The sequence below is a fragment of the Lissotriton helveticus genome, chromosome 4_2 (assembly GCF_964261635.1).
Source record: "Lissotriton helveticus chromosome 4_2, aLisHel1.1, whole genome shotgun sequence".
NCBI classification, from domain to species: Eukaryota; Metazoa; Chordata; class Amphibia; order Caudata; family Salamandridae; genus Lissotriton; species Lissotriton helveticus.
In genome coordinates this window covers 85698929-85725402 of record NC_136064.1, presented here as the reverse complement: position 1 = coordinate 85725402, position 26474 = coordinate 85698929, and the positions used below count along the sequence as shown (strand labels likewise).

Genomic DNA, 26474 nt, shown 5'->3' with positions numbered 1-26474 from the left:
TTGCTATTAAAATGAGTAATAATGTTTCTATCTGCTCCCAAACTGAAACTAAGCTTTGTAAATTGTTATAATTTAACCCAGTGTTTTCATATTGGAGAGCCAGCCTTGCTACCGTGAAAAGTGAATGGGTTTTTTCACTGCTAGGAGATGTAAAACATTAAATATACATGTCCTACTATTGTTTACATACCATGCACCCTACCATATGGGCATTTAGAAAGGTTTTTTTGTCAGGTTGAAAAGCAGTTTAAAGCTCCTCATATAGGCTGCAACTGCAGGCCTGAAGACATGTTTTACAGGGCTACTTAAGTGGGTGGCACAATGAGTGCTGTTGCCCACTTGTAGCCTAGGTGCCTGTAGTACCACATACTAGGAACCTATGAGTAAGTTACTTGCACCTATTAGGGGTAGTCCAATTCTACCCCGTTTAGAACATGTTTACCACTGATTAGCAGGAGTAAAGCAAACAGAATCCTAGGGCAAACAAAAAACAGTTCAGTTAAAAAAGTAAAAAATCCTGAGAAACAAACAATGGACATTTCCTACAGTAGTCCTTATATTGTTAAATGTACTACTCAATTTTTAAGTAGTCATAAAAAGTCCATGCATGGTTAATATAATGTCCAGTACTATATGCATAGTGACTGTAACCTAACATTACGGGAATTGTAAAACCATACAAATATAGCATGGCATAAATCTTTTTTTACATTGAAATGTATTTTGTTAATACGTATTACTTTTAGCAAACAGAGATTGAAGGCAATGAAGGACTATGAATCAGTTACGGGAGGGTGGCGTTCCAACATCTGCACAGTTTTATCGTATAGATTCCTATATGCATGGTGTCCAATAGAACAATTAAAAATTGTAACAATAATTACAAGACAGTTAATGTGCTTCGCACTGAAACCAAACAAGGTCACAACATGTACATTTTCCCATAAAGCAGGCGCGTTTTTTTTCCATAAGCGCGTTAAGGCTACCCCCAACCTATTTTTATCCTCTTACTTTTCCTTTTAATTGATGGCCCCTTTTTGCTTCATCATGGCCACCGTGAGGCTCCCCCTTAGCGAGGGCCAAGCAATCCAGACATTTTTGAAAACCACATGCAGTAGAGCGCATGTGCCTCTTGTTTAAGGCTTTACTGAGCATCATAAATTCAGCGTTGGTCTAGTGGGGCCTTTGGCACAATCAGGCCACACCCCTGTATGACGTAGGTAGGCTCTGATTGGATGCAATTTGGGCGCTCCAGTATTAAGAACTGTGCTCCCCGAGGGTGCGTGTCAACCAGCGAGGCGCACCTGTTTGAAGCCTCACTGACTCTACTCCACTCTGTAATGAGAAAGGGGTGGCTTTCACACAAGGATGCTCCTTAATGTCACAGTACTGGAGGAGAAGGTGGACCAGAATGCACATTGTACTGATCACACATAGTAAACAAGCATTGGCAAAGCCAATAGGATTCAGCTATGCGAAAGCTATTGGCTTGGTAATATGTTTTAGCCATTATGTACACCAGTGTGGCTGCTGTTCAGCATAGCTAAACGGTGGTGGTGTGGAGTAAGGTGGATTGGAGTAGAGTGGAATGGGGTAGATTGGGGTAGAGTGGAGTGGGGTAGATTGGCATAGTGTGAAAATGGGGTAGAATGGAATGGGGTGCATTGGGTAGATTACTAAATAGATTGGAGTGGGGTAGATTGGAGTGGGGTTAATTGCAGTAGGGTAGATTGGAGTGTGGGAGTTGGGTAGAGTAGCATGGTAAATTGGAGTAAAATAGATTGAATTGGGGTGGAGTGGTGTAGATTGGGGTGGAGTGGAATACATTGGAGTTGGGTAGACAGGAGTAGGGTAGATTGGGGTAGAGAGGAGTAGGATATACTGGGGTAGATTGGAGTGGAGTGGTGTAGACTGGAGTTAAGCCGGGTAGATTGGAGTAAAATATATTGGGGTAGATTGGAGTGGAGTGGTGTAGAATGGAGGGGGGTTGATTGGAGATTGGAGTAGGGTAGATAGGTCGATTATAGTAGGGTACAATTTAGGGGGTACATTGTGGGAATGACGTAGAGTGAAGTGTTGTGGGGTAGATTGGGATGAGGTGGGGTAGATTGGAGTGGGTAGAATGGGGTAGATTGGGTAGAATAGGATAGATTAGAGTGGAGTAGGTTGGGGTAGATTGGAGTAGGGGAGTGGTGTAGATTGAATTGACAAGATTATTGGAGTGAAGTGGAGTAGATTGGGGTGGAGTGGGGTAGATTAGAGAGGAGTGGGGTGGATTGGGGAACAGTGGAGTGAGGTGCAGTGGATTTGGGTGTATTGAAGTGAAGTGGGGAAGGTTGGAGTGGAGTGAATAGTAGGGCAGAGGAGTAGAGTGGAGTAGGGTAGATTAGGGTGGAGCGGGGTAGAGTGTAGTGGGGTAGACTGGATTGGTATAGATTGGCTGTATTATGGTAGGGCACATTGTAGTTAAGTGGGGTTGATTGGAATGGAGTGAGTTAGATTCAAGTGAGATAAATAGGAGTGGGGTAGATATGAGTGGGGTAAATATGAGTGGACTGGGAGGGGTTGGGGTGAATTGGAGCGGGATAGATTGGATTAGAGTGGAGTAGATTGGAGTAAAGTAGATTGGGTAGGTTGGAGTAGGATGGATTAGAGTGTGCGGATTGGTGTATGCAGATTGGAGTAGGGTGGTTTGGGGTGGAGTGGGTAGGGTAGATTGGAATGGGAAGGAGTGGGGTAGATTTGGGTGGCACATGGTAGATTGGAGTGAATTGGAGTGGGGTAGATTGGGAATAGTGGAGTGGGGCAGATTGGGTGGATTGGAGTGGGTTGATCGGGGTGGAGTGGGGTAGATTAGTGTGGAGTAAAGTGGGGTAGATTGAGTGGATTCAAGTAGGGTAAATTAGAATGAAGTGGGGTAGACTGGAGTGGGGTAGATTGACAAGGGGTGTTTGGAGTAGGGTAAATTGGAGTGGGTTGGATTGGAGTGGGGTAGGATAGATTGCAGTGGGGGGTGGGGTGGAGTTGGGTAGAGTGGGATATATTGAAGTGGAGTACATAGGATTGGATTGTAGTGGGGTACATTGGAGTGGAGTATATTGGGATTAGGTAGATCGGAATAGGGTGCATTGGGGTGGGATGGGGTAGATTGGAGTGCAGTGAGTGGGTTAGATTGGAGTGGAGTGGGGTAGATGGAGTGGAGTGTGGTAGACTAGAGTGGGTTACAGTTAAGTGAAGTGGGTAGATTTGAGCAGAGTGGAGCGGAATGGGGTAGATTGGGTGGATTGCAGTGGAGTATATTGTGGTATATTGGAGTGGGGTGGATTGTGGTAGGTTGGAGTGAGGTAGATTGTGGTGGAGTTGGGTAGATTGGAGTGGAGTGGGACGGATTAGAGTGGAGAGGAGTTGGATAGATTGCCAGTGGAGCTTGGAGTGGAGTGGGGTGGGGTAGGTTGGAATGCAGTGGAGTAAATTGGACTGGGGCAGATTGGAGTTGGGTAGATTGGAGTGGAGTGGGTTGGATTGGAGTGGGGTAGGCTGCAGCAGAGTGGGGTAGCTTTGAGTGGTGGGAGGTAGATTGCGGCAGAGTGGGATAGATTAGAGGGAGTGGGGTTGATTGGAGTGGGTGGGATAGATTGGAATGGAGTTGAGTAGATTAGAGTGAAGTGCATTGGCATGATTGGAGTGGAGTGGGGCAGATTGTAGTAGGGCAGATTGGAGTGAAGTGGTGTATATTGGGGTGGGGTAACGCGGGATGGGTAAATTGGAGTGGGGTACAGTGGGATAGATGGGAATGGAGTGGGGTAGATTGGGTGGAGTAGAGTGCGGTAAATTGTAGTGGAGCAGATTGAGGTAGATGATAACAAAGTGGACTGGAGTATAATGGGGTACATTGAAGTTGAGTAGAGTGGGATAGGTTTGAGTGGGGTAGAGTGGAGTCGGGTGAGTGGGGTGGAGTGGAGTGGCGTGGCGTGTTGTCGTGGAGAGAGTGGCATAGATTGGAGTGGTGTGGAGTGAAGTGGCATGGCATGCTGTAAAGTGCCCTAGACTGGAGGAGCGTAAAGTGGAATGGCATATCTTAGAGTGGAGTGGAGTGTCAAAGAATGGAGTAGCATTGCATAGGATGGGAGGGCGTAGAGTGGGTTGGATTGGAGTGGAGTGGGGTGGACTGGAGCAGTCTGGAGTGGCGAGAGGTAGATTGCGGCAAAGTGGTATAGATTGGAGTGGAGTTGATTGGATTAGATTGAGTGGAGTGGGGTAGATTGGAATGGAGTGGGTTGGATTGGAGTGGGGTAGGCTGCAGCAGAGTGGGGTAGCTTTGAGTGGTGGGAGGTAGATTGCGGCAGAGTGGGATAGATTAGAGGGGGTGGGGTTGATTGGAGTGGGTGGGATAGATTGGAATGGAGTTGAGTAGATTAGAGTGAAGTGCATTGGCATGATTGGAGTGGAGTGGGGCAGATTGAAGTAGGGTAGATTGGAGTGAAGGGGTGTATATTGGGGTGGGGTGACGCGGGATGGGTAAATTGGAGTGGGGTACAGTGGGATAGATGGGAATGGAGTGGGGGAGATTGGGTGGAGTAGAGTGCGGTAAATTGTAGTGGAGCAGATTGAGGAAAATGATAACAAAGTGGACTGGAATATAATGGTGTACATTGAAGTTGAGTAGAGTGGGATAGGTTTGAGTGGGGTAGAGTGGAGTCGGGTGAGTGGGGTGGAGTGGAGTGGCGTGGCGTGTTGTCGTGGAGAGAGTGGCATAGATTGGAGTGCTGTGGAGTGAAGTGGCATGGCATGCTGTAAAGTGCCCTAGACTGGAGGAGCGTAAAGTGGAATGGCATATCGTAGAGTGGAGTGGAGTGTCAAAGAATGGAGTAGCATTGCATAGGATGGGAGGGCGTAGAGTGGGTTGGATTGGAGTGGAGTGGGGTAGACTGGAGCAGTCTGGAGTGGCGAGAGGTAGATTGCGGCAAAGTGGGATAGATTGGAGTGGGGTTGATTGGAGTGAAGTGTATTGGGGTAGATTGGAGTGGAGTGGGATATATTGGGGTGGGGTGGAGTGGGATGGGTAAATTGGAGTGGGATAGATTGGAGTGGAGTAGATTGAGGTAAATTGTAGCATAGTGGAGTGGAGTAGAATGGGGTACATTTCAGTGGAGTATAGTGGGATGGATTGAGTGGGGTAAATTTGAGTGAAGTAGAGTGGAGTGGGGTGGGTGGGGTGGAGTGGCGTGTTGTATTGTGGAGTGAGTGACAGATTGGAGAGGTGTGGAGTAGAGTGGCATGGCATGCTGTAGAGTGCCTTAGACTGGAGGAGCGTAGAGTGGAATGGCATGTCGCAGAGTGGAGTGGAGTGGAGTGTGGTAGAATGGAGTGGCGTGGCATAGGGTGGGAGGGCATAGAGTGTAGTGGCTTAGTGTGGAGTTTGCAGAGTGTGGTAGCGCACTGCCATTACAGACAACACATTTTCAATTGAAATGAGCATGAAATGAAATGAAAGAAGCATTTATTAAGCGCCTCGCTACCTGGGGGCATCCCAGCGCTGACAAACATTACATTTGCACAGAAATACATTTTACTGCAGACAAACAATGTGTGTAAATGTCACTACCTAATGTATTGAGTATTCAAATATTTGTTTCCATCACACTACAGAATTACAAAAGAAATGTGCTTGATTTGTACACATTTTGATATATTCTGAAACATCAGCATTGTTTATTTGTTTTGTGTGCTGGAAAAAAAATCCTACCCTCTCTTTTCTCGCATGAATACTCAGCAGGATTGTCACATAAATTCTCTCACTTTGAAATCAGAGAAAGAAAAGTAAACACCAAGCTTCCTTGGCAGAGAAAGCTTGACATTTGACCTCTGTCTTTGAATGCACAACCAATGTGACAAGATAAGAACAAGATTTAAGGGCCTGTGTACAGAAAGCGATCGTAGAAGAATATATAAACAAGGTATGGGCAATGGGAGAGCTGGACAGTCGAAAACAAATAAAGCCAGCAAAGAGAAAGCCAGAAAATGTGAGTTACAAACCACACAGCCAATGGCAAGCAATGAACGGAAGGCATTCCTAGGTCAGCTTTCTGAATATCCCCAAGATGTCTTTAGCAAGGCTTGGACCTAAAAAGATTCACTGTGTGTTCTTCAGCTAAACTAAATCATGCATATATATCTGATCAGCGTCATGCTTTTTGCGTTGACTCCTGAGTAAAGCCTATCCCCCCTCCCCTGGGGGCCCTTCGAGGGTCAGATGCTGATGGTGGTGCAATGAGTGGGAGCCGAGAGGGAAGTTCAGGCCCAGTGTGAGTGCAGCACCCTATTTCTTTATTTAGCAGATGGATTTGTACCCTACATAAATTATGCTCCTTTTGACGACCTCATAAATATGAAATACTGATGCAGGCCGGCGTTGCAAGGATGTAAGCATTACCAACATGCCACATGGAGATTACCGCAGCTAGTACATTAACCAGCTGTGCTATCTCAGGAGATAAACATGCTTCCACGAATGGGATTTAAATCGGTGTTCTCTTGTTATTAGATATAAGAATTTAGTGTGAAGGTCTCTTCAAAATCAGCTCTGTCCTTAATTTAAAATGTGAATTGTCTGAAGCTTCATAGCCAAGTGGTGGGTGGAGGGAAAAGGACAGGCAGCAGACCAAGGGCAGGTGGCACCGGTGTGGCACAGGCGGGCACGGAATGGTGAGATACAAAGGCAGAGTGATATGATGCAATGGTGGAGGGGCGTGGAATGGGTGGAGACAAGGGCGGACAAGAGCAAAAGAAGTTAGGAGGGACTGGATAGCTGAGATGGAGATGGACAGAAAGACTAGGTGCATGGGCAATCTAGCAAGCAGTGGAGAAACAAGGCTGAAAGAATGGGTGGACACTAAGGCTAAAGATAGGATACACAGAGCCAAAGTATGGGCGGAAGGGAAACGAGAGGTCCCGGCCTGGGGTGTGAGGAGAGACCTTGATCAGAGGTGAAGCAGGAGAAGGATGGCAAGAGGACCACTAGAAGGAGGAGGAACACGGTCCAGAGATGGGCAGCCAGCATAGCCAATGGATGCAAAGAGCAGGGCAGGGTAAGGGATGGAGAATTCCAAGGTCAAAACAACAAATAGAATACACAGATTTACAAACAGAATGTGAAAAAGCGTGATAGATGCTTGTAAATCACATACTTGTTTTGTATGAATAAAAGGCTAATGTGGTTTAGGAATGGCGCAGAGTAACAGCAAATGGATCCTTGCTGCAAGACATGATCAGAACAGTGGCAGGTTTGTGACACAAAGCTTTCTGCATGAAAGCGAAAGGGGTTGAAGCATTTAAATCAGTGGGCAAATAGGGATCGAATAGATAACATGGCAAAGATATGCGTGATTGGATGAGACAGCCAGGTGAGTGCTTGAGACAGAACAGCAGTGGCATGAGGGGAACAATAAGACAGGAGTTGCAGTGGAAACGACAGCAATCTGCACGGTAGCAGAGGGCGTGGGACTCAGCAAGTGAAGCAGCCTGACAGGAAGAAAGAACTGTGAGATGTTTCAGAAGGAGTAGAATCCCCCTGACAAGCAACACAAAAGAAAGACGGCAGCAGCACCCTGGGAAAGTAACACCTCCGGTAACAACAGTGCACATTGAGCTGCCCCTAGGATGGAGAAACACTGTGAGACTGCTGCCCCTACAGAGGCATTCACTGAAGAAGTACACTGAGAGAATGCAAAACAGAAAAGGAGAACTCAGAACAGTACTCTCAGGGGTGTCAGAGCGAGGGGATAGCACCATGGGGTATATCACAGGAGAGGGTAGTGGCACACAGAGCGGTACCCAGAGGGGTTTCAGAGCGAGGGGATAGCACCATGGGGTATATCACAGGAGAGGGTAGTGGCACACAGAGCGGTACCCAGAGGGGTTTCAGAGCGCGGGGATAGGACCATGGGGTATATCACAGGAGAGGGTAGTGGCACACAGAGCTGTACCCTGAGGGGTGTCAGAGCGAGGGGATAGCACCATGGGGTATATCACAGGAGAGGGTAGTGGCACACAGAGCGGTACCCAGAGGGGTTTCAGAGCGCGGGGATAGGACCATGGGGTATATCACAGGAGAGGGTAGTGGCACACAGAGCTGTACCCTGAGGGGTGTCAGAGCGAGGGGATAGCACCATGGGGTATATCACAGGAGAGGGTAGTGGCACACAGAGCGGTACCCAGAGGGGTGTCAGAGCGAGGGGATAGCACCATGGGGTATATTACAGGAGAGGGTATTGGCACACAGAGCTGTACCCTGAGGGTTTCAGAGCGAGGGGATAGCACCATGGGGTATATTACAGGAGAGGGTAGTGGCACACAGAGCTGTACCCTGAGGAGTTTCAGAGCGAGGGCATAGCACCATGGGGTATATTATAGGAGAGGGTAGTGGCACACAGAGCTGTACCCTGAGGGGTTTCAGAGCGAGGGCATAGCACCATGGGGTATATCACAGGAGAGGGTAGTGGCACACAGAGCGGTACCCAGAGGGGTTTCAGAGCGCGGGGATAGGACCATGGGGTATATCACAGGAGAGGGTAGTGGCACACAGAGCTGTACCCTGAGGGGTGTCAGAGCGAGGGGATAGCACCATGGGGTATATCACAGGAGAGGGTAGTGGCACACAGAGCGGTACCCAGAGGGGTGTCAGAGCGAGGGCATAGCACCATGGGGTATATTACAGGAGAGGGTAGTGGCACACAGAGCTGTACCCTGAGGGTTTCAGAGCGAGGGGATAGCACCATGGGGTATATTACAGGAGAGGGTAGTGGCACACAGAGCTGTACCCTGAGGAGTTTCAGAGCGAGGGCATAGCACCATGGGGTATATTACAGGAGAGGGTAGTGGCACACAAAGGGTTACCCTGAGGAGTTTCAGAGCGAGGGGATAGCACCATGGGGTATATTACAGGAGAGGGTAGTGGCACACAGAGCTGTACCCTGAGGGGTTTCAGAGCGAGGGCATAGCACCATGGGGTATATTACAGGAGAGGGTAGTGGCACACAGAGCTGTACCCTGAGGGTTTCAGAGCGAGGGCATAGCACCATGGGGTATATCACAGGAGAGGGTAGTGGCACACAGAGCTGTACCCTGAGGAGTTTCAGAGCGAGGGCATAGCACCATGGGGTATATCACAGGAGAGGGTAGTGGCACACAGAGCTGTACCCTGAGGGTTTCAGAGCGAGGGGATTACACCATGGGGTATATCACAGGAGAGGGTAGTGACACACAAAGGGTTACCCTGAGGAGTTTCAGAGCGAGGGCATAGCACCATGGGGTATAATACAGGAGAGGGTAGTGGCACACAGAGCTGTACCCTGAGGGTTTCAGAGCGAGGGCATAGCACCATGGGGTATATCACAGGAGAGGGTAGTGGCACACAGAGCGGTACCCAGAGGGGTTTCAGAGCGTGGGGATAGCACCATGGGGTATATCACAGGAGAGGGTAGTGGCACACAGAGCTGTACCCTGAGGGTTTCAGAGCGAGGGCATAGCACCATGGGGTATATTACAGGAGAGGGTAGTGGCACACAAAGGGTTACCCTGAGGGTTTCAGAGCGAGGGGATAGCACCATGGGGTATATCACAGGAGAGGGTAGTGGCACACAGAGCGGTACCCAGAGGGGTTTCAGAGCGAGGGGATAGCACCATGGGGTATATTACAGGAGAGGGTAGTGGCACACAAAGGGTTACCCTGAGGAGTTTCAGAGCGAGGGGATAGCACCATGGGGTATATTACAGGAGAGGGTAGTGGCACACAGAGCCGTACCCAGAGGGGTTTCAGAGCGAGGGCATAGCATCATGGGGTATATTACAGGAGAGGGTAGTGGCACACAGAGCTGTACCCTGAGGGTTTCAGAGCGAGGGCATAGCACCATGGGGTATATTACAGGAGAGGGTAGTGGCACACAGAGCGGTACCCAGAGGGGTTTCAGAGCGCGGGGATAGGACCATGGGGTATATCACAGGAGAGGGTAGTGGCACACAGAGCTGTACCCTGAGGGGTGTCAGAGCGAGGGGATAGCACCATGGGGTATATCACAGGAGAGGGTAGTGGCACACAGAGCTGTACCCTGAGGGTTTCAGAGCGAGGGCATAGCACCATGGGGTATATCACAGGAGAGGGTAGTGGCACACAGAGCTGTACCCTGAGGGTTTCAGAGCGAGGGCATAGCACCATGGGGTATATCACAGGAGAGGGTAGTGGCACACAGAGCTGTACCCTGAGGGTTTCAGAGCGAGGGCATAGCACCATGGGGTATATTACAGGAGAGGGTAGTGGCACACAGAGCTGTACCCTGAGGGTTTCAGAGCGAGGGCATAGCACCATGGGGTATATCACGGGAGAGGGTAGTGGCACACAGAGCTGTACCCTGAGGGTTTCAGAGCGTGGGCATAGCACCATGGGGTATATCACAGGAGAGGGTAGTGGCACACAGAGCTGTACCCTGAGGGGTTTCAGAGTGAGGGGACAGCACCATGGGGTATATCACAGGAGAGGGTAGTGGCACACAGAGCTGTACCCTGAGGGTTTCAGAGCGAGGGCATAGCACCATGGGGTATATCACAGGAGAGGGTAGTGGCACACAGAGCTGTACCCTGAGGGTTTCAGAGCGAGGGCATAGCACCATGGGGTATATTACAGGAGAGGGTAGTGGCACACAAAGGGTTACCCTGAGGAGTTTCAGAGCGAGGGGATAGCACCATGGGGTATATCACAGGAGAGGGTAGTGGCACACAAAAGGTTACCCTGAGGAGTTTCAGAGCGAGGGCATAGCACCATGGGGTATATTACAGGAGAGGGTAGTGGCACACAAAGGGTTACCCTGAGGAGTTTCAGAGCGAGGGCATAGCACCATGGGGTATATTACAGGAGAGGGTAGTGGCACACAAAGGGTTACCCTGAGGAGTTTCAGAGCGAGGGCATAGCACCATGGGGTATATTACAGGAGAGGGCAGTGGCACAGAAAGGGTTACCCTGAGGAGTTTCAGAGCGAGGGAATAGCACCATGGGGTATATCACAGGAGAGGGTAGTGGCACACAGAGCTGTACCCTGAGGGTTTCAGAGCGAGGGCATAGCACCATGGGGTATATTACAGGAGAGGGTAGCGGCACACAGAGCTGTACCCTGAGGGTTTCAGAGCGAGGGCATAGCACCATGGGGTATATCACAGGAGAGGGTAGTGGCACACAGAGCTGTACCCTGAGGGTTTCAGAGCGAGGGCATAGCACCATGGGGTATATTACAGGAGAGGGTAGTGGCACACAGAGCGGTACCCAGAGGGGTTTCAGAGCGAGGGCATAGCACCATGGGTTATATTACAGGAGAGGGTAGTGGCACACAGAGCTGTACCCTGAGGGTTTCAGAGAGAGGGGATACCAACATGGGGTATATCACAGGAGAGGGTAGTGGCACACAAAGGGTTACCCTGAGGGTTTCAGAGCGAGGGCATAGCACCATGGGGTATATTACAGGAGAGGGTAGTGGCACACAAAGGGTTACCCTGAGGAGTTTCAGTGAGAGGGGATACCACCATGGGGTATATCACAGGAGAGGGTAGTGGCACACAGAGCTGTACCCTGGGGGTTTCAGAGCGAGGGCATAGCACCATGGGGTATATTACAGGAGAGGGTAGTGGCACACAAAGGGTTACCCTGAGGGGTTTCAGAGTGAGGGGACAGCACCATGGGGTATATCACAGGAGAGGGTAGTGGCACACAGAGCTGTACCCTGAGGGTTTCAGAGCGAGGGCATAGCACCATGGGGTATATCACAGGAGAGGGTAGTGGCACACAGAGCTGTACCCTGAGGGTTTCAGAGCGAGGGCATAGCACCATGGGGTATATTACAGGAGAGGGTAGTGGCACACAAAGGGTTACCCTGAGGAGTTTCAGAGCGAGGGGATAGCACCATGGGGTATATCACAGGAGAGGGTAGTGGCACACAAAGGGTTACCCTGAGGAGTTTCAGAGCGAGGGCATAGCACCATGGGGTATATTACAGGAGAGGGTAGTGGCACACAAAGGGTTACCCTGAGGAGTTTCAGAGCGAGGGCATAGCACCATGGGGTATATTACAGGAGAGGGTAGTGGCACACAAAGGGTTACCCTGAGGAGTTTCAGAGCGAGGGCATAGCACCATGGGGTATATTACAGGAGAGGGCAGTGGCACAGAAAGGGTTACCCTGAGGAGTTTCAGAGCGAGGGCATAGCACCATGGGGTATATCACAGGAGAGGGTAGTGGCACACAGAGCTGTACCCTGAGGGTTTCAGAGCGAGGGCATAGCACCATGGGGTATATTACAGGAGAGGGTAGCGGCACACAGAGCTGTACCCTGAGGGTTTCAGAGCGAGGGCATAGCACCATGGGGTATATCACAGGAGAGGGTAGTGGCACACAGAGCTGTACCCTGAGGGTTTCAGAGCGAGGGCATAGCACCATGGGGTATATTACAGAAGAGGGTAGTGGCACACAGAGCGGTACCCAGAGAGGTTTCAGAGCGAGGGCATAGCACCATGGGTTATATTACAGGAGAGGGTAGTGGCACACAGAGCTGTACCCTGAGGGTTTAAGAGAGAGGGGATACCAACATGGGGTATATCACAGGAGAGGGTAGTGGCACACAAAGGTTACCCTGAGGGTTTCAGAGCGAGGGCATAGCACCATGGGGTATATTACAGGAGAGGGTAGTGGCACACAAAGGGTTACCCTGAGGAGTTTCAGTGAGAGGGGATACCACCATGGGGTATATCACAGGAGAGGGTAGTGGCACACAGAGCTGTACCCTGGGGGTTTCAGAGCGAGGGCATAGCACCATGGGGTATATTACAGGAGAGGGTAGTGGCACACAAAGGGTTACCCTGAGGAGTTTCAGAGAGAGGGGATACCACCATGGGGTATATCAAAGGAGAGGGTAGTGGCACACAGAGCGGCATAGAACTATAAGGTATATCACAGGAGAGGGTAGTGGCACACAAAGGGTTACCCTGAGGAGTTTCAGAGCGAAGGCATAGCACCATGGGGTATATTACAGGAGAGGGTAGTGGCACACAAAGGGTTACCCTGAGGAGTTTCAGAGCGAGGGCATAGCACCATGGGGTATATTACAGGAGAGGGTAGTGGCACACAAAGGGTTACCCTGAGGAGTTTCAGAGCGAGGGCATAGCACCATGGGGTATATTACAGGAGAGGGCAGTGGCACAGAAAGGGTTACCCTGAGGAGTTTCAGAGCGAGGGCATAGCACCATGGGGTATATCACAGGAGAGGGTAGTGGCACACAGAGCTGTACCCTGAGGGTTTCAGAGCGAGGGCATAGCACCATGGGGTATATTACAGGAGAGGGTAGCGGCACACAGAGCTGTACCCTGAGGGTTTCAGAGCGAGGGCATAGCACCATGGGGTATATCACAGGAGAGGGTAGTGGCACACAGAGCTGTACCCTGAGGGTTTCAGAGCGAGGGCATAGCACCATGGGGTATATTACAGGAGAGGGTAGTGGCACACAGAGCGGTACCCAGAGGGGTTTCAGAGCGAGGGCATAGCACCATGGGTTATATTACAGGAGAGGGTAGTGGCACACAGAGCTGTACCCTGAGGGTTTCAGAGAGAGGGGATACCAACATGGGGTATATCACAGGAGAGGGTAGTGGCACACAAAGGGTTACCCTGAGGGTTTCAGAACGAGGGCATAGCACCATGGGGTATATTACAGGAGAGGGTAGTGGCACACAAAGGGTTACCCTGAGGAGTTTCATTGAGAGGGGATACCACCATGGGGTATATCACAGGAGAGGGTAGTGGCACACAGAGCTGTACCCTGGGGGTTTCAGAGCGAGGGCATAGCACCATGGGGTATATTACAGGAGAGGGTAGTGGCACACAAAGGGTTACCCTGAGGAGTTTCAGAGAGAGGGGATACCACCATGGGGTATATCAAAGGAGAGGGTAGTGGCACACAGAGCGGCATAGAACTATAAGGTATATCACAGGAGAGGGTAGTGGCACACAAAGGGTTACCCTGAGGAGTTTCAGAGCGAAGGCATAGCACCATGGGGTATATTACAGGAGAGGGTAGTGGCACACAAAGGGTTACCCTGAGGAGTTTCAGAGCGAGGGGATAGCACCATGGGGTATAATACAGGAGAGGGTAGTGGCACACAGAGCTGTACCCTGAGGGTTTCAGAGCGAGGGCATAGCACCATGGGGTATATTACAGGAGAGGGTAGTGGCACACAGAGCGGTACCCTGAGGGTTTCAGAGCGAGGGCATAGCACCATGGGGTATATTACAGGAGAGGGTAGTGGCACACAGAGCTGTACCCTGAGGGTTTCAGAGCGAGGGCATAGCACCATGGGGTATATTACAGGAGAGGGTAGTGGCACACAAAGGGTTACCCTGAGGAGTTTCAGAGCGAAGGCATAGCACCATGGGGTATATTACAGGAGAGGGTAGTGGCACACAGTGCTGTACCCTGAGGGTTTCAGAGCGAGGGGATAGCACCATGGGGTATATTACAGGAGAGGGTAGTGGCACACAGTCCTGTACCCAGAGGGGTTTCAGAGCGAGGGCATAGCACCATGGGGTATATTACAGGAGAGGGTAGTGGCACACAAAGGTTTACCCTGAGAAGTTTCAGAGCGAGGGCATAGCACCATGGGGTATATTACAGGAGAGGGTAGTGGCACACAAAGGGTTACCCTGAGGAGTTTCAGAGCGAGGGCATAGCACCATGGGGTATATTACAGGAGAGGGTATTGGCACACAGAGCGGTACCCAGAGGGGTTTCAGAGTGAGGGCATAGCACCATGGGGTATATTACAGGAGAGGGTAGTGGCACACAGTGATGTACCCTGAGGGTTTCATAGCGAGGGGATAGCACCATGGGGTATATTACAGGAGAGGGTAGTGGCACACAGTGCTGTACCCTGAGGGTTTCAGAGCGAGGGCATAGCACCATGGGGTATATTACAGGAGAGAGTAGTGGCACACAGTCCTGTACCCTGAGGGTTTCAGAGCGAGGGGATAGCACCATGGGGTATATTACAGGAGAGGGTAGTGGCACACAGTGCTGTACCCTGAGGGTTTCAGAGCGAGGGCATAGCACCATGCGGTATATTACAGGAGAGGGTAGTGGCACACAAAGGGTTACCCTGAGGAGTTTCAGAGCGAGGGCATAGCACCATGGGATATATTACAGGAGAGGGTAGTGGCACACAGTGCTGTACCCCGAGGAGTTTCAGAGCGAGGGGATAGCACCATGGGGTATATTACAGGAGAGGGCAGTGGCACACAGAGCTGTACCCTGGGGGTTTCAGAGCGAGGGTATAGCACCATGGGGTATATTACAGGAGAGGGTAGTGGCACACAAAGGGTTACCCTGAGGAGTTTCAGAGCGAGGGCATAGCACCATGGGGTATATTACAGGAGAGGGTAGTGGCACACAGAGCTGTACCCTGAGGGTTTCAGAGCGAGGGCATAGCACCATGGGGTATATTACAGGAGAGGGTAGTGGCACACAAAGGGTTACCCTGAGGAGTTTCAGAGAGAGGGGATACCACCATGGGGTATATCACAGGAGAGGGTAGTGGCACACAGAGCGGCATAGAACTATAAGGTATATCACAGGAGAGGGTAGTGGCACACAAAGGGTTACCCTGAGGAGTTTCAGAGCGAAGGCATAGCACCATGGGGTATATTACAGGAGAGGGTAGTGGCACACAAAGGGTTACCCTGAGGAGTTTCAGAGCGAGGGCATAGCACCATGGGGTATATTACAGGAGAGGGTAGTGGCACACAGAGCGGTACCCAGAGGGGTTTCAGAGCGAGGGCATAGCACCATGGGGTATATTACAGGAGAGGGTAGTGGCACACAAAGGGTTACCCTGAGGAGTTTCAGAGCGAGGGCCTAGCACCATGGGGTATATTACAGGAGAGGGTAGTGGCACACAAAGGGTTACCCTGAGGAGTTTCAGAGCGAGGGCATAGCACCATGGGGTATATTACAGGAGAGGGTATTGGCACACAGAGCGGTACCCAGAGGGGTTTCAGAGCGAGGGCATAGCACCATGGGGTATATTACAGGAGAGGGTAGTGGCACACAGTGCTGTACCCTGAGGGTTTCAGAGCGAGGGGATAGCACCATGGGGTATATTACAGGAGAGGGTAGTGGCACACAGTGCTGTACCCTGAGGGTTTCAGAGCGAGGGCATAGCACCATGGGGTATATTACAGGAGAGGGTAGTGGCACACAGTGCTGTACCCTGAGGGTTTCAGAGCGAGGGGATAGCACCATGGGGTATATTACAGGAGAGGGTAGTGGCACACAAAGGGTTACCCTGAGGAGTTTCAGAGCGAGGGCATAGCACCATGGGATATATTACAGGAGAGGGTAGTGGCACACAGTGCTGTACCCTGAGGAGTTTCAGAGCGAGGGGATAGCACCATGGGGTATATTACAGGAGAGGGTAGTGGCACACAGAGCTGTACCCTGAGGGATTCAGAGCGAGGGCATAGCACCATGGGGTATATTACAGGAGAGGGTAGTGGCACACAAAGGGTTACCCTGAGGAGTTTCAGAGCGAGGGCATAGCACCATGGGGTATATTACAGGAGAGGGTAGTGGCACACAGAGCTGTACCCTGAGGGTTTCAGAGCGAGGGCATAGCACCATGGGGTATATTACAGGAGAGGGTAGTGGCACACAAAGGGTTACCCTGAGGAGTTTCAGAGAGAGGGGATACCACCATGGGGTATATCACAGGAGAGGGTAGTGGCACACAGAGCGGCATAGAACTATAAGGTATATCACAGGAGAGGGTAGTGGCACACAAAGGGTTACCCTGAGGAGTTACAGAGCGAAGGCATAGCACCATGGGTTATATTACAGGAGAGGGTAGTGGCACACAAAGGGTTACCCTGAGGAGTTTCAGAGCGAGGGCATAGCACCATGGGGTATATTCCAGGAGAGGGTAGTGGCACACAGAGCGGTACCCAGAGGGGTTTCAGAGCGAGGGCATAGCACCATGGGGTATATTACAGGAGAGGGTAGTGGCACACAGTGCTGTACCCTGAGGGTTTCAGAGCGAGGGAATAGCACCATGGGGTATATTACAGGAGAGGGTAGTGGCACACAGTGCTGTACCCTGAGGGTTTCAGAGCGAGGGCATAACACCATGGAGTATATCACAGGAGAGGGTAGTGGCACACAGTGCTGTACCCTGAGGGTTTCAGAGCGAGGGCATAGCACCAAGGGGTATATTACAGGTGAGAGTAGAGGCACACAAAGGGTTACCCTGAGGGTTTCAGAGCGAGGGGATAGCACCATGGGGTATATTACAGGAGAGGGTAGTGGCACACAGTGCTGTACCCTGAGGGTTTCAGAGCGAGGGCATAGCACCATGGGGTATATTACAGGAGAGGGTAGTGGCACACAGTGCTGTACCCTGAGGGTTTCAGAGCGAGGGGATAGCACCATGGGGTATATTACAGGAGAGGGCAGTGACACACAGTGCTGTACCCTGAGGGTTTCAGAGCGAGGGCATAGCACCATGGGGTATATTACAGGAGAGGGTAGTGGCACACAAAGGGTTACCCTGAGGAGTTTCAGAGCGAGGGCATAGCACCATGGGATATATTACAGGAGAGGGTAGTGGAACACAAAGGGTTACCCTGAGGAGTTTCAGAGCGAGGGGATAGCACCATGGGGTATATCACAGGAGAGGGTAGTGGCACACAGAGCGGCATAGAACTATAAGGTATATCACAGGAGAGGGTAGTGGCACACAAAGGGTTACCCTGAGGAGTTACAGAGCGAAGGCATAGCACCATGGGTTATATTACAGGAGAGGGTAGTGGCACACAAAGGGTTACCCTGAGGAGTTTCAGAGCGAGGGCATAGCACCATGGGGTATATTCCAGGAGAGGGTAGTGGCACACAGAGCGGTACCCAGAGGGGTTTCAGAGCGAGGGCATAGCACCATGGGGTATATTACAGGAGAGGGTAGTGGCACACAGTGCTGTACCCTGAGGGTTTCAGAGCGAGGGAATAGCACCATGGGGTATATTACAGGAGAGGGTAGTGGCACACAGTGCTGTACCCTGAGGGTTTCAGAGCGAGGGCATAACACCATGGAGTATATCACAGGAGAGGGTAGTGGCACACAGTGCTGTACCCTGAGGGTTTCAGAGCGAGGGCATAGCACCAAGGGGTATATTACAGGTGAGAGTAGAGGCACACAAAGGGTTACCCTGAGGGTTTCAGAGCGAGGGGATAGCACCATGGGGTATATTACAGGAGAGGGTAGTGGCACACAGTGCTGTACCCTGAGGGTTTCAGAGCGAGGGCATAGCACCATGGGGTATATTACAGGAGAGGGTAGTGGCACACAGTGCTGTACCCTGAGGGTTTCAGAGCGAGGGGATAGCACCATGGGGTATATTACAGGAGAGGGTAGTGACACACAGTGCTGTACCCTGAGGGTTTCAGAGCGAGGGCATAGCACCATGGGGTATATTACAGGAGAGGGTAGTGGCACACAAAGGGTTACCCTGAGGAGTTTCAGAGCGAGGGCATAGCACCATGGGATATATTACAGGAGAGGGTAGTGGAACACAAAGGGTTACCCTGAGGAGTTTCAGAGCGAGGGGATAGCACCATGGGATATATTACAGGAGAGGGTAGTGGCACACAAAGGGTTACCCTGAGGGTTTCAGAGCGAGGGCATAGCACCATGGGGTATAATACAGGAGAGGGTAGTGGCACACAGAGCGGTACCCAGAGGGGTTTCAGAGCGAGGGCATAGCACCATGGGGTATATTACAGGAGAGGGTAGTGGCACACAGAGCTGTACCCTGAGGGTTTCAGAGCGAGGGCATAGCACCATGGGGTATAATACAGGAGAGGGTAGTGGCACACAGAGCGGTACCCAGAGGGGTTTCAGAGCGAGGGCAAAGCACCATGGGGTATATTACAGGAGAGGGTAGTGGCACACAGAGCTGTACCCTGAGGGTTTCAGAGCGAGGGCATAGCACCATGGGGTATATTACAGGAGAGGGTAGTGGCACACAAAGGGTTACCCTGAGGAGTTTCAGAGCGAGGGGATAGCACCATGGGGTATATTACAGGAGAGGGTAGTGGCACACAGAGCCGTACCCAGAGGGGTTTCAGAGCGAGGGCATAGCACCATGGGGTATATTACAGGAGAGGGTAGTGGCACACAGTGCTGTAACCTGAGGGTTTCAGAGCGAGGGCATAGCACCATGGGGTATATTACAGGAGAGGGTAGTGGCACACAAAGGGTTACCCTGAGGAGTTTCAGAGCGAGGGGATAGCACCATGGGGTATATTACAGGAGAGGGTAGTGGCACACAAAGGGTTACCCTGAGGAGTTTCAGAGCGAGGGGATAGCACCATGGGGTATATTACAGGAGAGGGTAGTGGCACACAGAGCGATACCCAGAGGGGTTTTAGAGCGAGGGCATAGCACCATGGGGTATATTACAGGAGAGGGTAGTGGCACACAGAGCTGTACCCTGAGGGTTTCAGAGCGAGGGCATAGCACCATGGGGTATGTTACAGGAGAAGGTAGTGGCACACAAAGGGTTACCCTGAGGGTTTCAGAGCGAGGGCATAGCACCTTGGGGTATATTACAGGAGAGGGTAGTGGCACACAGAGCTGTACCCTGAGGGTTTCAGAGCGAGGGGATAGCACCATGGGGTATATCACAGGAGAGGGTAGTGGCACACAGAGCCGTACCCTGAGGGGTGTCAGAGTGAGGGGATATCACCATGGGGTATATTACAGGAGAGGGTAGTGGCACACAGAGCTGTACCCTGAGGGTTTCAGAGCGAGGGCATAGCACCATGGGGTATATCACAGGAGAGGGTAGTGGCACACAGAGCTGTACCCTGAGGGTTTCAGAGCGAGGGCATAGCACCATGGGGTATATTACAGGAGAGGGTAGTGGCACACAAAGGGTTACCCTGAGGAGTTTCAGAGCGAGGGGATAGCACCATGGGGTATATTACAGGAGAGGGTAGTGGCACACAGAGCTGTACCCTGAGGGTTTCAGAGCGAGGGCATAGCACCATGGGGTATATCACAGGAGAGGGTAGTGGCACACAAAGGGTTACCCTGAGGGTTTCAGAGCGAGGGCATAGCACCATGGGGTATATTACAGGAGAGGGTAGTGGCACACAAAGGGTTACCCTTAGGAGTTTCAGAGCGAGGGGATAGCACCATGGGGTATATTACAGGAGAGGGTAGTGGCACACAGAGCTGTACCCAGAGGGGTTTCAGAGCAAGGGCATAGCACCATGGGGTATATTACAGGAGAGGGTAGTGGCACACAAAGGGTTACCCTGAGGATTTCAGAGCGAGGGCATAGCACCATGGGGTATATTACAGGAGAGGGTAGTGGCACACAGAGCTGTACCCTGAGGGTTTCAGAGCGAGGGCATAGCACCATGGGGTATATTACAGGACAGGGTAGTGGCACACAGAGCTGTACCCTGAGGGTTTCAGAGCGAGGGCATAGCACCATGGGGTATATTACAGGAGAGGGTAGTGGCACACAAAGGGTTACCCTGCGGGTTTCAGAGCGAGGGCATAGCACCATGGGGTATATTACAGGAGAGGGTAGTGGCACACAGAGCTGTACCCTGAGGGTTTCAGAGCGAGGGCATAGCACCATGGGGTATATCACAGGAGAGGGTAGTGGCACACAAAGGGTTACCCTGAGGGTTTCAGAGCGAGGGCATAGTACCATGGGGTATATTACAGGAGAGGGTAGTGGCACACAAAGGGTTACCCTGAGGAGTTTCAGAGCGAGGGGATAGCACCATGGGGTATATTACAGGAGAGGGTAGTGGCACACAGAGCGGTACCCAGAGGGGTTTCAGAGCGAGGGCATAGCACCATGGGGTATATTACAGGAGAGGGTAGTGGCACACATAGCTGTACCCTGAGGGTTTCAGAGCGAGGGGACAGCACCATGGGGTATATCACAGGAGAGGGTAGTGGCACACACTGCTGTACCCGGAGCAGGATGCCTGAGCAGTATCAATCAATCAATCAGGCGTTTATTAAGTGTGACTACTCACCTGTGAGGGTCTCAAGGCACTGGGGGTGTGGGGTAGCAGGCTCCAGTGCCTGGGGGGAGGGGTTCGTCAAAGAGCCAGGTTTTGAAGTTTCTTACGAAGGTCGGGAGCGTTGCTGTCTGTCTGAGGTGGAGTGGAAGGGCGTACCAAACCTTGGCTGCGAGGAAGGAGAAGGAGCAGCCTCCCGATCGGATTTTTCTGGTGCGTGGGACCACAGCCTTGTGGAGCTGGGCTGATCGCAGGGCTCTTTGGGGTGCGTGGAAATTGAGTCTGCTGTTCAGGTAAGCTGGTCTGGTGTCGTGATGGGCCCTGTTTGCATGTGTGAGCATCTTGAAGGTGACTCTTCCTTCGACTGGGAGCCAGTGTCGTGTGCGAAGGTGCTGGGAGATGTGACTGTGTTTTGGCAGGATGAGGACCAGTCTTGCGGCTGCGTTCTGACTGTTCTGTAGCTTGTGGGTGAGGTTTTTGTTTATTCCGGCGTAGAGTACGTTGCCGTAGTCTAGTCTGCTGGTAACCAAGGCGTGCGTGACGGTTTTTCTGTATTCCGGGGGGATCCATTTGAACATCTTACATAGGAGGCGGAGGGTGTGGAAGCAGGAGGATGTGACTGAATTGATCTGACGGTCCATTTTGAACTTGGAGTCCAGGATGATTCCAAGGTTGCGTGCGTGGTCCATGGGGATTGGGGGTTTCTGAGGGCGGGAGACCAGCCGGTGTCGTTCCAGACATTGGGGTTTGGTCCCATGATGAGTACTTCTGTAGCTGAAGGGAGTTGCTTTTCATCCATTTGGCGACGGCTTACATGACTTCTCAGAAGTTGTGTCTGGTGGTGTCGGGTTCGTTGGTTAGGGAGAGGATGAGTTGAGTGTCATCAGCGTATGACATGATGTTGAGTTCGACGGATCTGAGGATGGTGGCAAGCGGCACCATGAAGACGTTGAAGAGGGTTGGGCTGAGGCAGGACCCCTGGGGGACTCCGCAGGTGATTGGAGTAGGGTGCGATGTGAAAGGGGGGGAGTCTAACTCGCTGTGTTCTGCCAGAGAGGAAAAAGTTGATCCAGTCAAGGGCGTAGCCCTGGATCCCTGCGTTGTGAAGTCTGCGTTTTAGGGTGCGGTGGGAGACTGTGTTGAAAGCCACAGAGAGGTTGAGGAGGAGGAAGGCTGCTGTTTCACCCTTGTCCCGTAGGATGCGGATGTCGTCTGTTGCGGCGAGGAGGGCGGTTTCTGTGCTGTGGTTTTTCCTGAAGCCAGATTGGGAGGAGTCGAGGATGTTGTGCTGTTCGATAAAAGTGGCGAGTTGGCTGTTGATGGCCTTCTCGATGACCTACGCAGGAAACGGGAACAGGGAGATGGGTCTGTAGTTTTTGAGGTCGTGGGGTCCGCCGAGGGTTTCTTCAGGAGCGGACGGACCTTGAGGTGTTTCCAGTCGTCGGGGAAGGAGGCGGTTGCCAGGGAGCTGTTGATGGTGTGGCAGAGCAAGTTGTGGTTATGCTATGGTGTCGGTTATGCTATGGTGTCGGCGGCTCAGTTGAAGATGTGTTGGGGGCAAGGGTCCATGGGGGCCCTGGAGTAGATTGACTTCATTTTTTTCAGAGTGTCATCAGTGGTGAGGGCTGTCCAGCTGTCTATCGTTGGGTTCCGGGTTTCTGGGGTGGTTAGTGTGGGTTCTGTGTGTTGGCTGTCTCCATCGAAGTTGTCGTAGATGCTCTTGATTTTGTGGTGGAAGAAGGTGCTGAATTTGTCAAAGAATTCATGTGAGGGGGATTTCAGTCGATTCGCTGGTGGGTTGGGCGAACTCCTTGATGAAGTTGAAGAGTTCTTTGCTGTTCTGTGCATTTATAGAGATTCTGTCTTCAACTGCTTTTTTCTAGTTATCCTGATAAGTTGGTTGTGGGCGTTGGTTGCGACTCTGAAGTTGTTGTGAGATTCGGTGGATTTGGTGTTCCTCCAGGCTTTTTCGAGGCAGCGGCAGGTGCGTCTCGACTCCAGGAGTTCGGAGGTGAAACATCTGGCTTTCTTGGCGTGGGCGTTGTTGGGTTTTTTGAGGGGGGCTATGGTGTTGGCACAGTCGGAGATCCATCTTTGTAGGGTTCGGGCTGCTGTGTTGGGGTCGGCGGTTTCCGCAATGGTTGGGGGGAGTTGCTGAGTGAGGAGTTGAGCTGGTCGTTGGTGATTCTGGTCCAGTTTCTTTGTGGGAGCAGGTGGTGGTGTCTGTGGATGGCGGGTGCTCTGAAGGAGAAGTGGATGCAGCAGTGGTCGGTCCAATGGTAGTTCGGTGGTGTGGCTGAAGGTGATGGAGGTTCCTGTTGTGAAGAGGGGGTTGAGGGTGTGTCCTGCTGAGTGTGTGGGTTCGGTAACGATTTGGCAGAGTCCGATGTTGTGAAGGGTGTCCAGGAGGGATGTGGTGTTTGGATCCAGTTGGTTGATGAGGTGGAAGTTGAGGTCTGTCAGCAGGATGTAGTTGGTGGATATGATGGCATGCGGGGAGATGATGTCCATGATGGCGTTGGAGAACGGTCTGCCGGAGCCAGGGGGTTGGTAGTTGAGGGTTCCTCGGAGTGTGGTGGTAGGGTTGGTCTGTAGCTTGAAGTGCTGATGTTCTATTTAGTCCGTTGGCTCGTTGGGGAGGGTGGATTTCTGGACGATGGCAATTCCTCCTCCCGGCGGTCTCTCCTGGTGATCTTGAATCCTTTGGGGGATGGCGATGGCGATGTTTGGTCTTGAGGTGTTGTTGGTCCAGGTCTCGGTGATAAACGCAACGTCCGGGTTGGTGCTGTTGAGGAGTTCCCAGATTTCGGTGGCGTGTTTGTGGAGGGATTGGACGTTGAGGAGGATGCACTGTAGTATTTTAGGTTCGGATGTTCCTTTGTTGACGGAGTCACTGGCGTGCTGTAGGTTTGCCGGCAGCGGAGGCAGCTGAAGGGTCCATGTGTGTTGGATGGTGAGGCTGGGTTGCAGTTGTTGTTGCGGCCTGGGTTGAGTGCGTGGAGTGTTGGCTGGTCGTAGCGTTGGAGGTGCGAAGGTCCAAGGGTGCTGGCGCTGGTCGCGGTACGGTCGTGGATGGGCGCAGACGGGCTAGCCTTTGGCGCTACCGCGCAGCGGTCTGCATTTTGTAGGGGAGGGCTGGGAGGCGGGAAATGGGCAGTGGCTGGGGTGAGTGGCCACGGGGCAGCAGCGGCTGGAACGCAGGAGTGGGGAACGAGATCAGGACAAAAACACTGGCACATTAGGTGAACAACAAGAGAATGCAGCACAATTACGACAGAGGAGAAATGCAGCAAAAATACAGGTTCAGCACAGTAAATAAATAAAAGAGAAAGAAAACAGCAGCAGGTGAAGGTGACATAGTTACCGCAACTCGGTAATCGGGGCAGCTATGGCACACAACAGGCGGACATCAGCCTGGAACACCTAGGCAGGAGGGGTCTCAGTGGCGAGAATCAAATTGGATTGCTGGAGCTGCCGGGGAGAGTGCAGGCCTTGGACCGAAGTCAAGGTCTTACTTCCTGAGAAGGGCTTCACAGGAAGTCTGCATCAACATCTCAAAGGGACAGTAGTGTATGGAGGGGTTCACTGAGCTGCACACTTGGAGATTGCTGCACCTAGAGAGAGGAATTTCAAGCATGTGGCGGCATCCCAAGTGAGGGCAGCTCACTGAGAAGAAACATAGAACAGTATTTTAAGGGGGAGCAGATTATCGGAAGAGCAGCTTAAAAGGCAGTATAGACAGGGTGGTACCTAAGAGAGGGCAATATCCCTAGGAGACATCAACACTCTGAGAGGGTACACTGATCCATATACCCTGAAGGGATTTCACATGGAAGGAGCAGTGCCTGAGAAATAACACCAACGTGAGAGCACCAACACCTGTAGAAAGCAGCACTAGAAATATGAACAACACACAGAGAGGTGTCTCTAGGAAGAGATAACAGAGACATCTGCCCTCCACGAGAGACTTCACATGGAGGGACAGCACCCCGATATACAGCAGCACCATCAATATACAAAGAAAGCAGCACCTTGCAAAGGATGTCCCAGAGCGTGCGCATGACTCTTGTAGGCAGCACCATGGGAGGAGAGGTACCCAAGAGGCACTGGGCAGAGCTCAAAGTGACAGCAGCGCCCCAAGAGTATGTGTATTTTAGTGAGGGAGGGAGGATCCAGAGGCGAAAACACTGCCTGAGGGAGCATCCGAAAAGAGAGTAGCACACTCAGAATGACAGGACCGCACCTAGAAAGGAGGGAATGCTACCCTGTGAGGGTCTGGAGGTGGCAGCCCCACGGTGGGCAGTATCCCTTTTCAGAGGCCAACGCCCCAAGAGACAGCTGCACCATGAGTGTGACAGGAAAGCACCTTCTGAAAACAAGAGACAGCTACACCATGAAGGATATCAAGAGAGAGGAAAATGGCACATTTAGGGGTTACACCCTAAGAAAAAGTGTGGGTAGGATAGTGAGGAGAGAGTAGCCGGTCAGTACATGGAGGAGAGAGGTGGGGACCAGTGTAACTTGGAGCTTTATAGCACTAGCGTACGAGAGGATAGGTAGATAGGTAAGCAAAGGGGTGGACAACACCCTGAGGAGAAATTTTTACTGATACTTTAAAATATAGATAGGGGTCATAGAAAAGTTATGTTGGAGGCCATAAGTCTAAAGTCTTAAGGAGAAGTGCATTAAGGGAGGATTGTTATAACACTGCGTAAAGCAAACACAAGGAGATGATGGACAGAGCGCTGAAACTTTTTAGACACTCACCCCCAGTCACAGATCTGGGTTGAATCTTTGGCTCACTTCGCCCCCCCCAGTTCAGTCACAGCTATATACAAATCAGTCTTGACCCTGTGCCTCATGGGAACAGTCCAGCCCGAATTGCCAAGCCTTCACTGGACTGGAAACCAGCAACAGCCCTCATCAGCCAGGCTATCTTGAATCCAATGGCAAAGAGAGCAAAGGACCCACGTCTAGGCATACCCTGCCAACTCAGAGCGAACAAAGCAAACACAAGGAGATGATGGACGGAGCGCTGAAACTTTTCAGACACCCACCCCCAGTCACACATCTGGGTTGAATCCATCTTCGTTCTTTAGCTCACTTCACCACCCCAGTTAAACCCCTGAGCTGGAGTGACCTGTATTAGAAGAAAGAGTAGCAGATTGGCCTGTGCTGATGTTGGGCACCGACTGCAGAGGTTGGAGATTGGAATGGAGGATTACACAGAGCACGGCCATCTCAGACTTGACGTCACACACTTTCTGCTGCCTGTGTCTATGCCACATGCCCCCACGTCAGCTCAGAGTGCCTTCTCTCTGGACCTTTGTGCCTTACATTGACTTCAGAGGA

The 26474-nt window shown here is 51.7% G+C and overlaps 1 protein-coding gene across 1 annotated transcript in view; it reads left to right on the top strand.

The window, feature by feature from the left end:
• Nucleotides 1-26474, top strand: part of LOC144752204 (tumor necrosis factor ligand superfamily member 13-like) — a 208919-nt gene that overhangs the window by 10480 nt on the left and 171965 nt on the right. The gene's annotated exons all lie outside the window — the stretch shown is intronic.